The 13,846-nt window shown below is 47.3% G+C and overlaps 1 protein-coding gene across 1 annotated transcript in view; it reads right to left on the minus strand.

Moving 5' to 3' along the window:
- The window catches only part of OSGIN1 (oxidative stress induced growth inhibitor 1), a 54,057-nt gene that overhangs the window by 35,811 nt on the left and 4,400 nt on the right, over positions 1–13,846 (minus strand). The gene's annotated exons all lie outside the window — the stretch shown is intronic.

Consider the following 13,846-nt stretch of genomic DNA (forward strand, 5'->3'; position numbering starts at 1 on the left):
CACAGCCCCATCCATTACCAGAGAGGCTGCCTAAAATCATAATAAGGACACAGACACCCCAAAACACACCACCAGACGTGGACCTGACCACCGGAAAGACAAGATCCAGCCTCATCCACCAGAACACAGTCACTAGTCCCCTCCACCAGGAAGCCTATACAACCCACTGAACCAACCTTAGCCACTGGGGGCAGATACCAAAAACAACAGGAACTACGAACCTGCAGCCTGTGAAAAGGAGACCCCAAACACAGTAAGTTAAGCAAAATGAGATGACAGAGAAACACACAGCAGATGAAGGAGCAAGGCAAAAACCCACCAGACCAAACAAATGAAGAGGAAATAGGCAGTCTACCTGAAAAAGCATTCAGAGTAATGATAGTAAAGATGATCCAAAATCTAGGAAATAGAATAGAGAAAATACAAGAAACGTGTAACAAGAACCTAGAAGAACTAAAGAGCAAACAAACAGTGATGAACAACACAATACATGAAATTAAAAATTCTCTAGAAGGAATCAATAGCAGAATAACAGAGGCAGAAGAACGGATAAGTGGCCTGGAAGATAAAATAGTGGAAATAACTACTGCAGAGCAGAATAAAGAAAAAAGAATGAAAAGAACTGAGGACAGTCTCAGAGACCTTGGGGACAACATTAAATGCACCAACATTCGAATTATAGGGGTCCCAGAAGAAGAAGAGAAAAAGAAAGGGACTGAGAAGATTTTTGAAGAGATTACAGTTGAAAACTTCCTTAATATGGGAAAGGAAATAGTTAATCACGTCCAGGAAGCACAGAGAGTCCCATACAGGAAAAATCCAAGGAGAAACACGCCAAGACACATATTAATCAAACTACCAAAAATTAAATACAAAGAAAAAATATTAAAAGCAGCAAGGGAAAAACAACAAATAACATAGAAGGGAATCCCCATAAGGTTAACAGCTGATCTTTCAGCAGAAACTCTGCAAGCCAGAAGGGAGTGGCAGGACATATTTAAAGTGATGAAGGAGAAAAACCTACAACCAAGATTATTCTACCCAGCAAGGATCTCATTCAGATTTGATGGAGAAATTAAAACCTTTACAGAGAAGCAAAAGCTAAGAGACTTCAGCACCACCAAACCAGCTTTACAACAAATGCTAAAGGAACTCCTCTAAGCGGGAAACACAAGAGAAGAAAAGGACCTACAAATACAAACCCAAAACAATCAAGAAAATGGTAATAGGAATATACATATCGATAATTACCTTAAATGTAAATGGATTAAATGCTCCAACCAAAAGACATAGACTGGCTGAATGGATACAAAAACAAGACCCGTATATATGTTGTCTACAAGAGACCCACTTCAGACCTAGGGACACATACAGACTGAAAGTGAGGGGTTGGAAAAAGATATTCCATGCAAATGGAAATCAAAAGAAAGTTGGAGTAGCAATTCTCATATCAGACAAAATAGACTTTAAAATAAAGACTATTACAAGAGACAAAGAAGGGCACTACATAATGATCAAGGGATCGATCCAAGAAGAAGATATAACAATTGTAAATATTTATGCACCCAACATAGGAGCACCTCAATACATAAGGCAAATACTAACAGCCATAAAAGGGGAAATCAACAGTAACACAATCATAGTAGGGGACTTTAACACCCCACTTTCACCAATGGACAGATCATCCAAAATGAAAATAAATAAGGAAACACAAGCCTTAAATGATACATTAAACAAGATGGACTTAATTGATATTTATAGGACATTCCATCCAATAACAACAGAATACACATTCTTCTCAAGTGCTCATGGAACATTCTCCAGGATAGATCATATCTTGGGTCACAAATCAAGCCTTGGTAAATTTAAGAAAATTGAAATCGTATCAAGTATCTTTTCCGACCACTACGCTATGAGACTAGATATCAATTACAGGAAAAAATCTGTAAAATATACAAACACATGGAGGCTAAACAATACACTACTAAATAACCAAGAGATAACTGAAGAAATCAAAGAAGAAATCAAAAAATACCTAGAAACAAATGACAATGAAAACACAACGACCCAAAACCTATGGGATGCAGCAAAAGTAGTTCTAAGAGGGAAGTTTATAGCAATACAATCCTACCTCAAGAAACAAGAAAAATCTCAAATAAACAACCTAACCTTACACCTAAAGCAATTAGAGAAAGAAGAACAAAAAAACCCCAAAGTTAGCAGATGGAAGGAAACCATAAAGATCAGATCAGAAATAAATGAAAAAGAAAGGAAGGAAACAATAGCAAAGATCAATAAAACTAAAAGCTGGTTCTTTGAGAAGAAAAACAAAATTGATAAACCATTAGCCAGACTCATCAAGAAAAAAAGGGAGAAGACTCAAATCAACAGAATTAGAAATGAAAAAGGAGAAGTAACAACTGACACTGCAGAAATACAAAGCACCATGAGAGATTACTACAAGCAACTCTATGCCAATAAAATGACAACCTGGAAGAAATGGACAAATTCTTAGAAATGCACAACCTTCTGAGACTGAACCAGGAAGAAATAGAAAATATGAACAGACCAATCACAAGCACTGAAATTGAAACTGTGATTTAAAATCTTCCAACAAACAAAAGCCCAGGACCAGATGGCTTCACAGGCGAATTCTATCAAACATTTAGAGAAGAGCTAACACCTATCCTTCTCAAACTCTTCCAAAATATATCAGAGGGAGGAACACTCCCAAACTCATTCTACAAGGCCACCATCACCCTGATACCAAAACCAGACAAAGATGTCACAAAGAAAGAAAACTACAGGCCAATATCACTGATGAACATAGATGCAAAAATCCTCAACAAAATACTAGTTAACAGAATCCAACAACACATTAAAAGGATCATACACCATGATCAAGTGGGGTTTATCCCAGGGATGCAAGGATTCTTCAATATATGCAAATCAATCAACGTGATACACCACATTAACAAATTGAAGGAGAAAAACCAGATGATCATCTCAATAGATGCAGAGAAAGCTTTCAACAAAATTCAACACCCATTTATGATAAAAAAAAAAAAAAACCCTCCAGAAAGTAGGCATAGAGGGAACTTTCCTCAACATAATAAAAGCCATATATGACAAACCCATAGTCAACATTGTCCTCAACGGTGAAAAACTGAAACCATTTCCACTAAGATCAGGAACAAGACAAGGTTGCCCACTCTCACCACTATTATTCAACATAGTTTTGGAAGTTTTAGCCACAGCAATCAGAGAAGAAAAAGAAATAAAAGGAATCCAAATTGGAAAAGAAGAAGTAAAGCTGTCACTGTTTGCAGATGACACGATACTATACATAGAGAATCCTGAAGATGCTACCAGAAAACTACTAGAGCTAAAGTAGCAGGATATAAAATTAATGCACAGAAATCTCTAGCATTCCTATACACTAATGATGAAAAATCTGAAAGTGAAATTAAGAAAACACTCCCATTTACCATTGCAACAAAAAGAATAAAATATCTAGGAATAAACGTACCTAAGGAGACAAAAGACCTGTATGCAGAAAACTATAAGACACTGATGAAAGAAATTAAAGATGATACAAATAGATGGAGAGATATACCATGTTCTTGGATTGGAAGAATCAACATTGTGAAAATGACTATACTACCCAAAGCAATCTACAGATTCAATGCAATCCCTATCAAATTACCACTGGCATTTTCCACAGAACTAGAACAAAAAATTTCACAATTTGTATGGAAACACAAAAGACCCCGAATAGCCAAAGCAATCTTGAGAAAGAAAAATGGAGCTGGAGGAATCAGGCTCCCTGACTTCAGACTATACTAGAAAGCTACAGTAATCCAGACAGTATGGTACTGGTACAAAAACAGAAATATAGATCAAAAGAACAGGATAGAAAGCCCAGAGATAAACCCACGCACATATGGTCACTTTATCTTTGACAAAGGAGGCAAGAATATACAGTGGAGAAAAGACAGCCTCTTCAATAAGTGGTGCTGGGAAAACTGGACAGGTACATGTAAAAGTATGAAATTAGAACACTCCCTAACACCATACACAAAAATAAACTCAAAATGGATTAAAGACCTAAATGTAAGGCCAGACACTATCAAACTCTTAGAGGAAAACATAGGCAGAACACTCTATGACATAAATCACAGCAAGATCCTTTTTGACCCACCTCCTAGAGAAATGGAAATAAAAACAAATATAAACAAATGGGACCTAATGAAACTTAAAAGCTTTTGCACAGCAAAGGAAACCACAAATAAGATGAAAAGACAACCCTCAGAATGGGAGAAAATATTTGCAAATGAAGCAACTGACAAAGGATTAATCTCCAAAATACACAAGCAGCTCATGCAGCTCAATATCAAAAAAACAAACAATCTAATCCAAAAATGGGCAGAAGACCTAAACAGACATTTCTCCAAAGAAGATATACAGATTGCCAACAAACACATGAAAGAATGCTCAACATCATTAATCATTAGAGAAATGCAAATCAAAACTACAATGAGATATCATCTCACACCGGTCAGAATGGCCATCACCAAAAAATCTACAAACAATAAATGCTGGAGAGGGTGTGGAGAAAAGGGAACCCTCTTGCACTGTTGGTGGGAACGTAAATTGATACAGCCACTATGGAGAACAGTATGGAGGTTCCTTAAAAAACTAAAAATAGAACTACCATGTGACCCAGCAATCCCACTACTGGGCATATGCCCAGAGAAAACCATAATTCAAAAAGAGTCATGTACCACAATGTTCACTGCAGCTCTATTTACAATAGTCAGGACATGGAAGCAACCTAAGTGTCCATCGACAGATGAATGGATAAAGAAGATGTGACACATATATACAATGGAATATTACTCATATACAATGGAATATTACTCAGCCATAAAAGAAACGAAATTGAGTTATTTGTAGTGAGGTGGATGGACCTAGAGTCTGTCATACAGAGTGAAGTAAGTCAGAAAGAGAAAAACAAATACCATATGCTAACACATATATATGGAATCTAAGAAAAAAAAAATGGTCATGAAGAACCTAGGGGCAAGATGGGAATAAAGACACAGACCTACTAGAGAATGGACTTGAGGATATGGGAAGGGGGAAGGGTAAGCTGTGACAAAGTGAGAGAGTGGCATGGACATATATACACTACCAAAAGTAAAACAGATAGCTAGTGGGAAGCAGCCGCATAGCACAGGGAGATCAGCTTGGTGCTTTGTGACCACCTAGAGGGGTGGGATAGGGAGGGTGGGAGGGAGGGAGACACAAGAGGGAAGAGATATGGGAACATATGTATATGTATAACTGATTCACTTTGTTATAAAGCAGAAACTAACACACCATTGTAAAGCAATTATACTCCAATAAAGATGTTAAAAAAAAAAAAGTCTACACGTAACAAATGCTGGAGAGGGTGTGAAGAAAAGGGAACCCTCTTACACTGTTGGTGGGAATGTAAATTGGTACAGCCACTATGGAGAACAGTATGGACATTCCTTAAAAAAAACTAAAAGTAAAGCTACCATAAGATCCAGCAATCCCACTCCTGGGCATATGTCCAGACAAAACTGTAATTCAAAAAGATACATGTACCCCTATGTTCACAGCAGCACTATTCACAATAGCCAAGACGTGGAAACAACCGAAATGTCCATTGACAGAGGAATGGATAAAGAAGATGTGGTATATATACACAGTGGAATACTGCTCAGCCATAAAAAAAGAATGAAATAATGCCATTTGTAGCAACATGGATGGACCTAGAGATTATCATACTAAGTCAGAAAGAGAAAGACAAATACCTTATGATATCACCTATATACGCAATCTCAAATATGACACAAATAAGCTTCTCTATGAAACAGAAATAGACTCACAGACCTGGAGAACAGATTTGTGGTTGCCAAGGGGGAGGGGGAACGGGGGAGGGATGGACTGAGAGTTTGGGATTAGCAGATGCAAACTATTATATAGAGAATGGATAAACAACAACGTCCTACCGCATAGCACAGGGAACTATATTCAATATCCTGTGACAAACCATAATGGAAAAGAATGTATATACATGTATAACTGAAGACTTTGCTGTACAGCAGAAATTAACACAACATTGTAAGTCAACTATACTTCAATAAAAAAAATAAATTATTTAAAAAAAACAAGCCCCCATCAGGGGCCAAGAAAAAATTTTTTTACTGGCTTACATCTGTTTTATAAACTAAAATGGTTACATTTACTTATTGTAAATTCAGTAATGGCCCCATAGCTCATAAGTGATGACACCAGGGTTAGAACCCGTATCTGGGTTCAGATAAATTAGGTCCTAACCTCTACTGTCACAGGTAGTCTTTGTGATGACAAAATCGAAGGGAAAAAAGTACTGTAAAGCTACAGTTCTTATGTGTCTGAAGGTCATCCACAGAACAAAGATGACAGTACAGTTATGTCTGCGGGTTCTGTGGACGGGGCCGTGGGTTGGGATGGTCAGAAAATACAGGCGTATCTAACTCATGAACCGTCCTGGCCTTCTGGGCGGCTACACTTGGTCCTGCCAAAATCCCTTGGATTTCTGCCATCGGAAAGGAAGGGCCTGACAGTTGAATGATGTGTCTTCCTTTTCATCTAAGCTCTTCTGCTGCTCCAGTGCCCCCTCTGCTCTGAAGCGGCGCTGTGTCTGCTGGTGACAGCTCAGCCAGTCAACCACCGGTGCTGGGCACAGCGGCCTTTTGATTCAAGGACATAAAGCAAGGGACACGGAGAGTGTTCCTCTGCGCTCGACTGGTGTCACTGCAGGAGTGGAGGTTAAGGTTGGAGGGACAGAGGTGTCACGTGTTTGTTAATAAATTTCTCTCATGTGTGACGTGTAAGACCCTCAAAAGCCCATGCCCCTGGCAGGCCCCCTCCTGCCTGGCTTCAGGCCAGGACTGATGAGTCCCATGGCTGTTTCAACACATGACCTTCCTCTTCAGGAGGTCAGCTATCAGCTGCTTCTTTGGAGGGTGGCAGCCTCGTGATCCTGAGGTCTTGGGTAAAAAACTTTCAGCGGCAAGGCTGTTCTGAGAATTGCAGAAATTGGAACCGAAGGGTTTGGGATGTCCGGTGCTTATTTCAACAAGCTGACCCGTCTCTGTGGTTGCACAGAACCCAGAGAGAGCGCTGAGTCATGCAGACAAAAAGCTGCAACTGGTCAGAGTTGAAGGCAGTTGTCGGTGTTGGCTGCAAATGAACAGACTTGGGGGCAAGCCTGGGTATTCGGAGTGCCTGATGAAGCTGAGATTACCTGGTACCCCAAGCCCCCGTATGCTAGCGTTTGAGGCACCGCCTTTATGGATAGGCTCTTTCTGCTGCACATCTGAGAGCATCTCGCTGCCCGGCAGACACCATGCTGGCCTCACTCGTCAAATATCTCACAGCCGCAGAATGGCCGCCAACACCAGCATCCGTGCAGGGAGGTGACGTGCAGGCCCGTGTGCAGATTTTTAAGCGAAAGCTTAATACAGCGTTTGCAGAGCTCCGGAAGGCCCACAGAGCCTGGACAGTCCCCCAGCATCAGGGCGCCAACCGCTGGCCACGTGGGGCTGGGGAGCTGCCCATCTCCTGGCCCCCGAGGGCAGCATCTCAGGCTGAAACGCCGGGTTCTGAGTTCTGCCTGCACGTGGCTTTCCTTCCGGCCCTCGTACTGACCGCTGGCCCCTCGAGAGCACATCTGCAGCAACTGCCGTCGATAAGCCCAAGGGAAAAGCTCACTGTGTGTGTCCAGAGACAGGGTCCTTCAGAAGTTTCCCGAAGTGTGAGGTGTGAGCGAATCTGGAGGCTCTTGGACAAAGCCAGCACCTCATTGAATCTTTTTCCGATTCTCATTCTTCCAAAAGTCTTCTGAGGACTTTCTGGATCCTCAAGGGGAACATCTGTAAGTCTGTTTGGTGCTTTGTCCATCTTTCCCACTCCCTAACGTGCATCTCAGAAGGCAACCAAATTTATCTAGAATGTTGTAATACTGCTTTGTTTGTGATGTATATTTTTACTCTTAACTTCTATTTATTGACAGGAAACACTGAATGTTTCTTTATGGCAGTGATATAAAAATCGCCCTGGTGGTTACCAAACGTCTGAAGTTTGAGGCCACAGCCTCTACATTGAGCGGGAGGGATTTGTGATCTGGGCTCCGTGCCTGAACCAGAAAGCCATGTCTTGAGTCAGCCTGCACGGTGACCCATCCGAGGGCCTGGGGAGGGGGTGCCCTGGGACATCTGTGAACACGCCCACTCCTGCTCCACTGGAGACGACCAGCAGCTCCGGCTGGGGGGCCCCCAAGAGCCTGCGGGGAAACTTGGCAAAAGCCAGCAGAGCAGCAGGCTTGGACAGCTCAGGTCGCTGCAGCGGTTCTGAGCGCTGTTAGCTCCTGTGAGAGGATGGGAAGCCTGCTGTGCGGGATCTGGGTGCAGGTTTCACACCCGCCCGGGGGCTGGGGTGGCGGGTGGGTTTGTTACTTGCTAAGTTGTGATTAAAGTCCCCAAGTTCAGGCTTCCCTGGTGGCGCAGTGGTTAAAAATCTGCCTGCCAATGCAGGGGACACAGGTTCGAGCCCTGGTACGGGAAGATCCCACATGCCACGGAGCAACTAAGCCCGTGCGCCACAACTACTGAGCTTGCGCTCTAGAGCCCATATGCCACAACTACTGAGCCTGCGAGCCACAACTACTGAGCCCATGTGCCACAACTACTGAAGCCCACGCACCTAGAGCCTGTGCTCCGCAACAAGAGAAGCCACCGCAGTGAGAAGTCCGCGCACCGCAACAAAGAGCAGCCCCAGCTCGCCACAACTAGAGAAAGCCCGCGCGGAGCAACGAAGACCCAACGCAGCCAAAAATAAGTCAATAAATAAATTTATATATATATTTAAAAAAGTCCCCAAGTTCAGGAAAGGAAGAGGCAACACCGCCATCTTGTGGCCAATAGTGTGCACAGCACCCGCGATGCCTGCTGATAGGGATCCAGGCTCAGAACCGTTTTTAGCATCAGGCAGGTTTCTGACCCTGCTGACAGTGGCAAAAGGGGATTTGTGGCCTCCTCGCCTCTCCAGCCACGGCAGGTCACCACCCACGGAGCCACCACACCTAAGAGCCTGCGTGCCGCAGACACCATGCTGGGTTCCAGACCTACATCTCCCCTCAAATCCCCCCTCACAGCCCCAGGACTGGGCGCTGACACCAGCATTCCCTGCAGACCTGCCTTCACTGCCAGGTGGGGGACCTGGGGACACTGTGTAGCTCGAGAGAGGTGGAAGTGGGATTGCGGAGAGAAGCATGTCTTTTAACTTCCCTTTTTTGTGTTTAAAGGGAACTTGCCCTGTACGTCTCAGGTCACACAGCAGGGCTGTAAGAGCAGCTCCCAGGCCCGTCCCTCTGGGCCTCAGTGTCTTCAGCTGTCAGTGGGGACAATGGCGCTCCTGTAACAGGCCCCCTCAGGGTCTTCAGACTGAGTGCAAGTCATCACCCAGAACATGCCTGCACCCAACAGCCCTCCATCAAGGCAGCTGGGATTGTGCTTCCTGGGCAGGAACTGGATTTGGAGGAAGTGAGGTCTTGTGGGTTCCTGGGGTGGGTGGGGGGGATTGTGTCCTATTCCCACACAGCAGCCCCAGGGGGCAGGACTCTGTGGGGAGAGCCGGGGCAGGGGGCCAAGCCTGGCCAGAAAGACCCTGCCCGTGAGGGGCCGTGATGCGGGGCGCCCGGAGCAATGGTCGCTGTCAAAGCCAGGGGGCCCTCTGCAGGTGGCTGCGTTGCGTTGTCGATACCCACGTGCGCGTCCTCGGGGGGCAGACCATAGAACTGGCAGTCCAAACTGGGACACTTCCGAGAGGGAAGGGACGCTCTCGTAACGATTATGCCAGGATAGGGGCACCTCGGACGCGGGTTGACCCAGGCAAGCAAGGACGACGGTCACTCTTGTCATCAGGTGGGCAGGTGGCAAGTGAAGACGTGGATGGAGATGAGATTCTCTAGGGGAAAGAAGGGACTCCTGCGATCAGGCCTTGAGGGACCATCTGCCAAGACTTGAGGTTGGGGGGAGGAGGCAGCAGGACGGCCAGGAGTGCGGCCTCCCAGGGCGCCGATAGTGATGGGGAAGGGCACGTTCCCCAGCCCTGACTGCTGCCCAGAGGGCACCTGCTGGGTATACCCCCTCGGGGTGGCTGGGAGTGTCGCAGAGCTGGTGAGAGGTGGACCCCAGAGCCTGGTGAGGGGATGGAGCAAGTGCCCGTGGCAGTCCCCTCTGGAGCAGCGTGAAAAGAGCCTCACCTCTCCCCCAGGAAAACAGCGTTTGGAATATCTAAGGCAGCTCTCTGGTCTCCCTCCCTCCCTGCCAGAGTTATCAAGGAGGGGCTAAATTTTGCTCAGGATGCGCTGTCTAGTGCGCAGGAAGGAGGGCTGCGTTTCTCCAGTGGATGGAAAATGCGTACTGAGCCCCTGCTACGAGCCAGGTATGGCGGGAAGATTCACAGCAACGTACTTGAAACGGACAAGCCTGGGGGGGGTTCCAGCCTTTGTCACCCATACACACCAGGCTCTGTGGTAGGTGGGCTACGGCCCGCCCCCGCCCCCCTCCTCCTAGGAACCGTCCCCCCGACACTTGTCACCTCCCATCGCCATGGGAACAGTGGACGCCAACCGCTCCACTCGACTGGTCCAGAGACAGAGTCGCCTTCCAGCTGGACCCCTCGCGGGGCCCGTCTCCAGTCTCCAGACTGGGCCGATCATCTCTCCGCCCTGCCCACGGCTGAGGCCGGGTAACTAGCGGCGGGGCGACCCAGAGAGATGGTCTCTACAGCGGTGGGGCTGTGGGCAGACCCCTGGGCTGAAGCGGGTCTCCAGAAAGTGGCGAGGCCTTGGAAGAGAGCGAGCGGAGAGGGCAGCGGAGAAGATGCGGGGGCCTTGGGCAGGCGGCAGGCCTGCTCTGCTCTCCCGCGGCTCACGGGGCCCTGCTGTCTCCGCCCACGTGCACTCAGCGGCTCTGCCCTCCTCCGGTGGATTTTCTGAGCTGAGGTTCTCCGCCCTGAACTGGCTGGAGCTGGGCGTCCGTCCCTGAACCACTGGCAAATACCGACTGCTCAGATTTTAGAGAAGACACTGGATTTAAACCTTGCCAGCAGCCTCCCCCTTGCTCGAGTTTTAGTGTCACAACATCTCCATCCCTGGCCGTCTTGCCCCCCGGCTGCCCTCCCGACTCCATCCCCCTCACTCCTGCCACGGCGCTGGCTCCTGCCCTGGGGCGCTGCCTCCTGCCCTGGGGCTCTGCTTGCCCTGTGAGGTTGGAAGGCAGGGCGGCGTGCACAACGCTGGGCAGGCCTGGGCTCGGGCCCCAGCTCCAGCCTCAGCAGCTGCTCAGCCTTCCGGGAGCCTCAGTTTCCTCATCTGTAAATGACAATCACTCCCTCAGGCTTCGGGGTTGGGAGGTGCGGAGAACACCCGGCCCAGAGCAGAGATAAACGCTGCTTCTTCCTCCTTTCCTCGATGACTAAGCATTAGCTAGTCGAGAAGTCAGAAAGAGAAAAACAAATACCATATGCTAACACATATATATGGAATCTAAAAAAAAAAAACGGTCCTGAAGAACCTAGGGGCAGGACAGGAATAAAGATGCAGATGTAGAGAATGGACTTGAGGACATGGGGAGGGGGAAGGGTAAACTGGGACGAAGTGAGAGAGTGGCATGGACATATATACACTACCAAATGTAAAATAGATAGCTAGTGGGAAGCAGCCGCATAGCACAGGGAGATCAGCTCCCTGCTTTGTGACCACCTAGACGGGTGGGATGGGGTGGTGGGAGGGAGACGCAAGAGGGAGGAGATATGGGGATATATGTACATGTATAGCTGATTCACTGTTATACAGCAGAAGCTAACACACCAGTGTAAAGCAATTATACTCCAATAAAGATGTTAAAAAAAATTAGCTAGTCGAGAAATGCAAATGCAATCAGAAAAGAAGAAAAAAAAGAAAAAAAAAACAAAGACGAGAAAGAGACCTGGGGTCACTCTACCGATTTTGCTAAACTGAAAATAATGCAGCAGCTTTCTGTGGTGAATAGGAATCACGGAGTAGCTTTTGTTTCTATCCAAGAAGAGATCAAAATGGACTTTATATTCCAACGAATATAAAGCCACAAACAGAACACGGCCCTCTTTCAGAAGTGTTATGCCCCCAGATGACTGACAGAGGGCAGAGCTGTGCAACCCTCAGCTGCCCTAGATCTAGAGGGCAGAGAAGGTCCAGCCCTCTGAGATGGAAGATGGGGTGGGTGGTGCAGAGGAATAATGGGGGGGCAGGCATCAGAGTGACTCAAGCCAGCATGGGAGAGCCGGCTCAGGGCTTGCTGGACAAGGTAGCAGCTGGGAGAGCTCAGAGCTTGGGCCAAGCCACTGAACCTGGGGATCCTCGTCTGAAAGTGAGGTGCTGCTTAGCTGCCAGGGGCGGTGAGGACGCCTCAGTGCACAGAAGTTCCTGGGAATGAATTAGTGCACTTAGTCACCTGATAGAACAGAAGCCAGAAAACCATCACAACTCTAATTTCCAAAGAGGGGGACGATGGATTCCGGAACCTACACCCAGGTGAGTGTGACGGTGGTCCCAGAGTCCAGATGTATAAACATCTGTAATAAAGACAACAGCTGGTGCCTTTTCAAAGCTTTATGCACGTCATCTCCTTGGAGCCTCTCAGCAGCCCCTGAGGTAGGCGCTGTGGTTACCCCCATTTAAAGATGGGAAAACGGGCAAGATGAGGGTAGGTGGTTTGCTCCAGGCCACCCAGCTGGGAAGTGGTGGGGTCGGGATTTGAACCCGACACTGGCTGGAGCCAAAGCTGGTGGCGTCAACCATTATGGCATCTACTGCCTTTCAGAACAAAACCGCCCACGAACAAGTCAGAGCAAGTCAGCCCCAAGGCCACTTGCAGCCCTGGAAATGGAATTAATCTGAATTCCAGAACAGCCCAAGACTGCTGGACAACAGGCTGGAGAGATCTGGGGTCTGTCTGAACCACAGACCCCAAAGCAATGAGAGAGGAGGAGACCCGTGCACAGGAAAGGAGGGGAGAACAGCCACCCCACGGGTGGGGTCTGTAGGGTGCGGGCTGGGAACGCTGGGGGGAGCAGGCTCTGTGCTGGGGAGGGGCGGAGGGGGCTGCAGCCTTGAACCCAGGGCGCTGTGGAAACTGACTACTAATGACAATCTACTGAGCTCTTACTGTGAGCCCACCATACTGCCAGGCACTTTACAGAGGAAGATCCGGTGGTCAGAGTGATGGCTTGAGAGCAAGTGGGAGGGAAAACAGGTCTGGGAGACACCGTCCATGCTCGTGTTACTGCATCCCCCTTGCGATAATGCCCCCGGGGAGTGGGCTGTACCCTTCCGTAGGATGTACATTCGCAACGTGAGGAGGGTCCGTGAGTAAACTTCTGTTGCCTCCAAACCCAGCTGCTGATTCTGACTCCTGCCTGGCTGCCATTGCCAGAAGGACAACATACGCACAACTGGGCAGTCTGACCATCCCTCAGAGGAAGTGGGCGGCTGGGCTGTTTCAGCCATCTTCTGCCCTTCTAGGGCTTGTAGGGTAAGTGTGGGAAGTGAAGGGGGTTCCCTGTAACACACATGAAGTGAGGGGGATTTCAGCCCAGTGCACTGCAATGGAAGCGTCACAAGCTTTCCCTTCAGAGATGTGGACTGAGGCACGGAGCCCTTATGCAGCCAGCTACATCCATCAGCTCAGTCCGCTCCGGCTGCTGTAACAAAATACCACAGACTGGG

The sequence above is a fragment of the Balaenoptera acutorostrata genome, chromosome 19 (genome assembly GCF_949987535.1).
Source record: "Balaenoptera acutorostrata chromosome 19, mBalAcu1.1, whole genome shotgun sequence".
Taxonomy (NCBI): Eukaryota; Metazoa; Chordata; class Mammalia; order Artiodactyla; family Balaenopteridae; genus Balaenoptera; species Balaenoptera acutorostrata.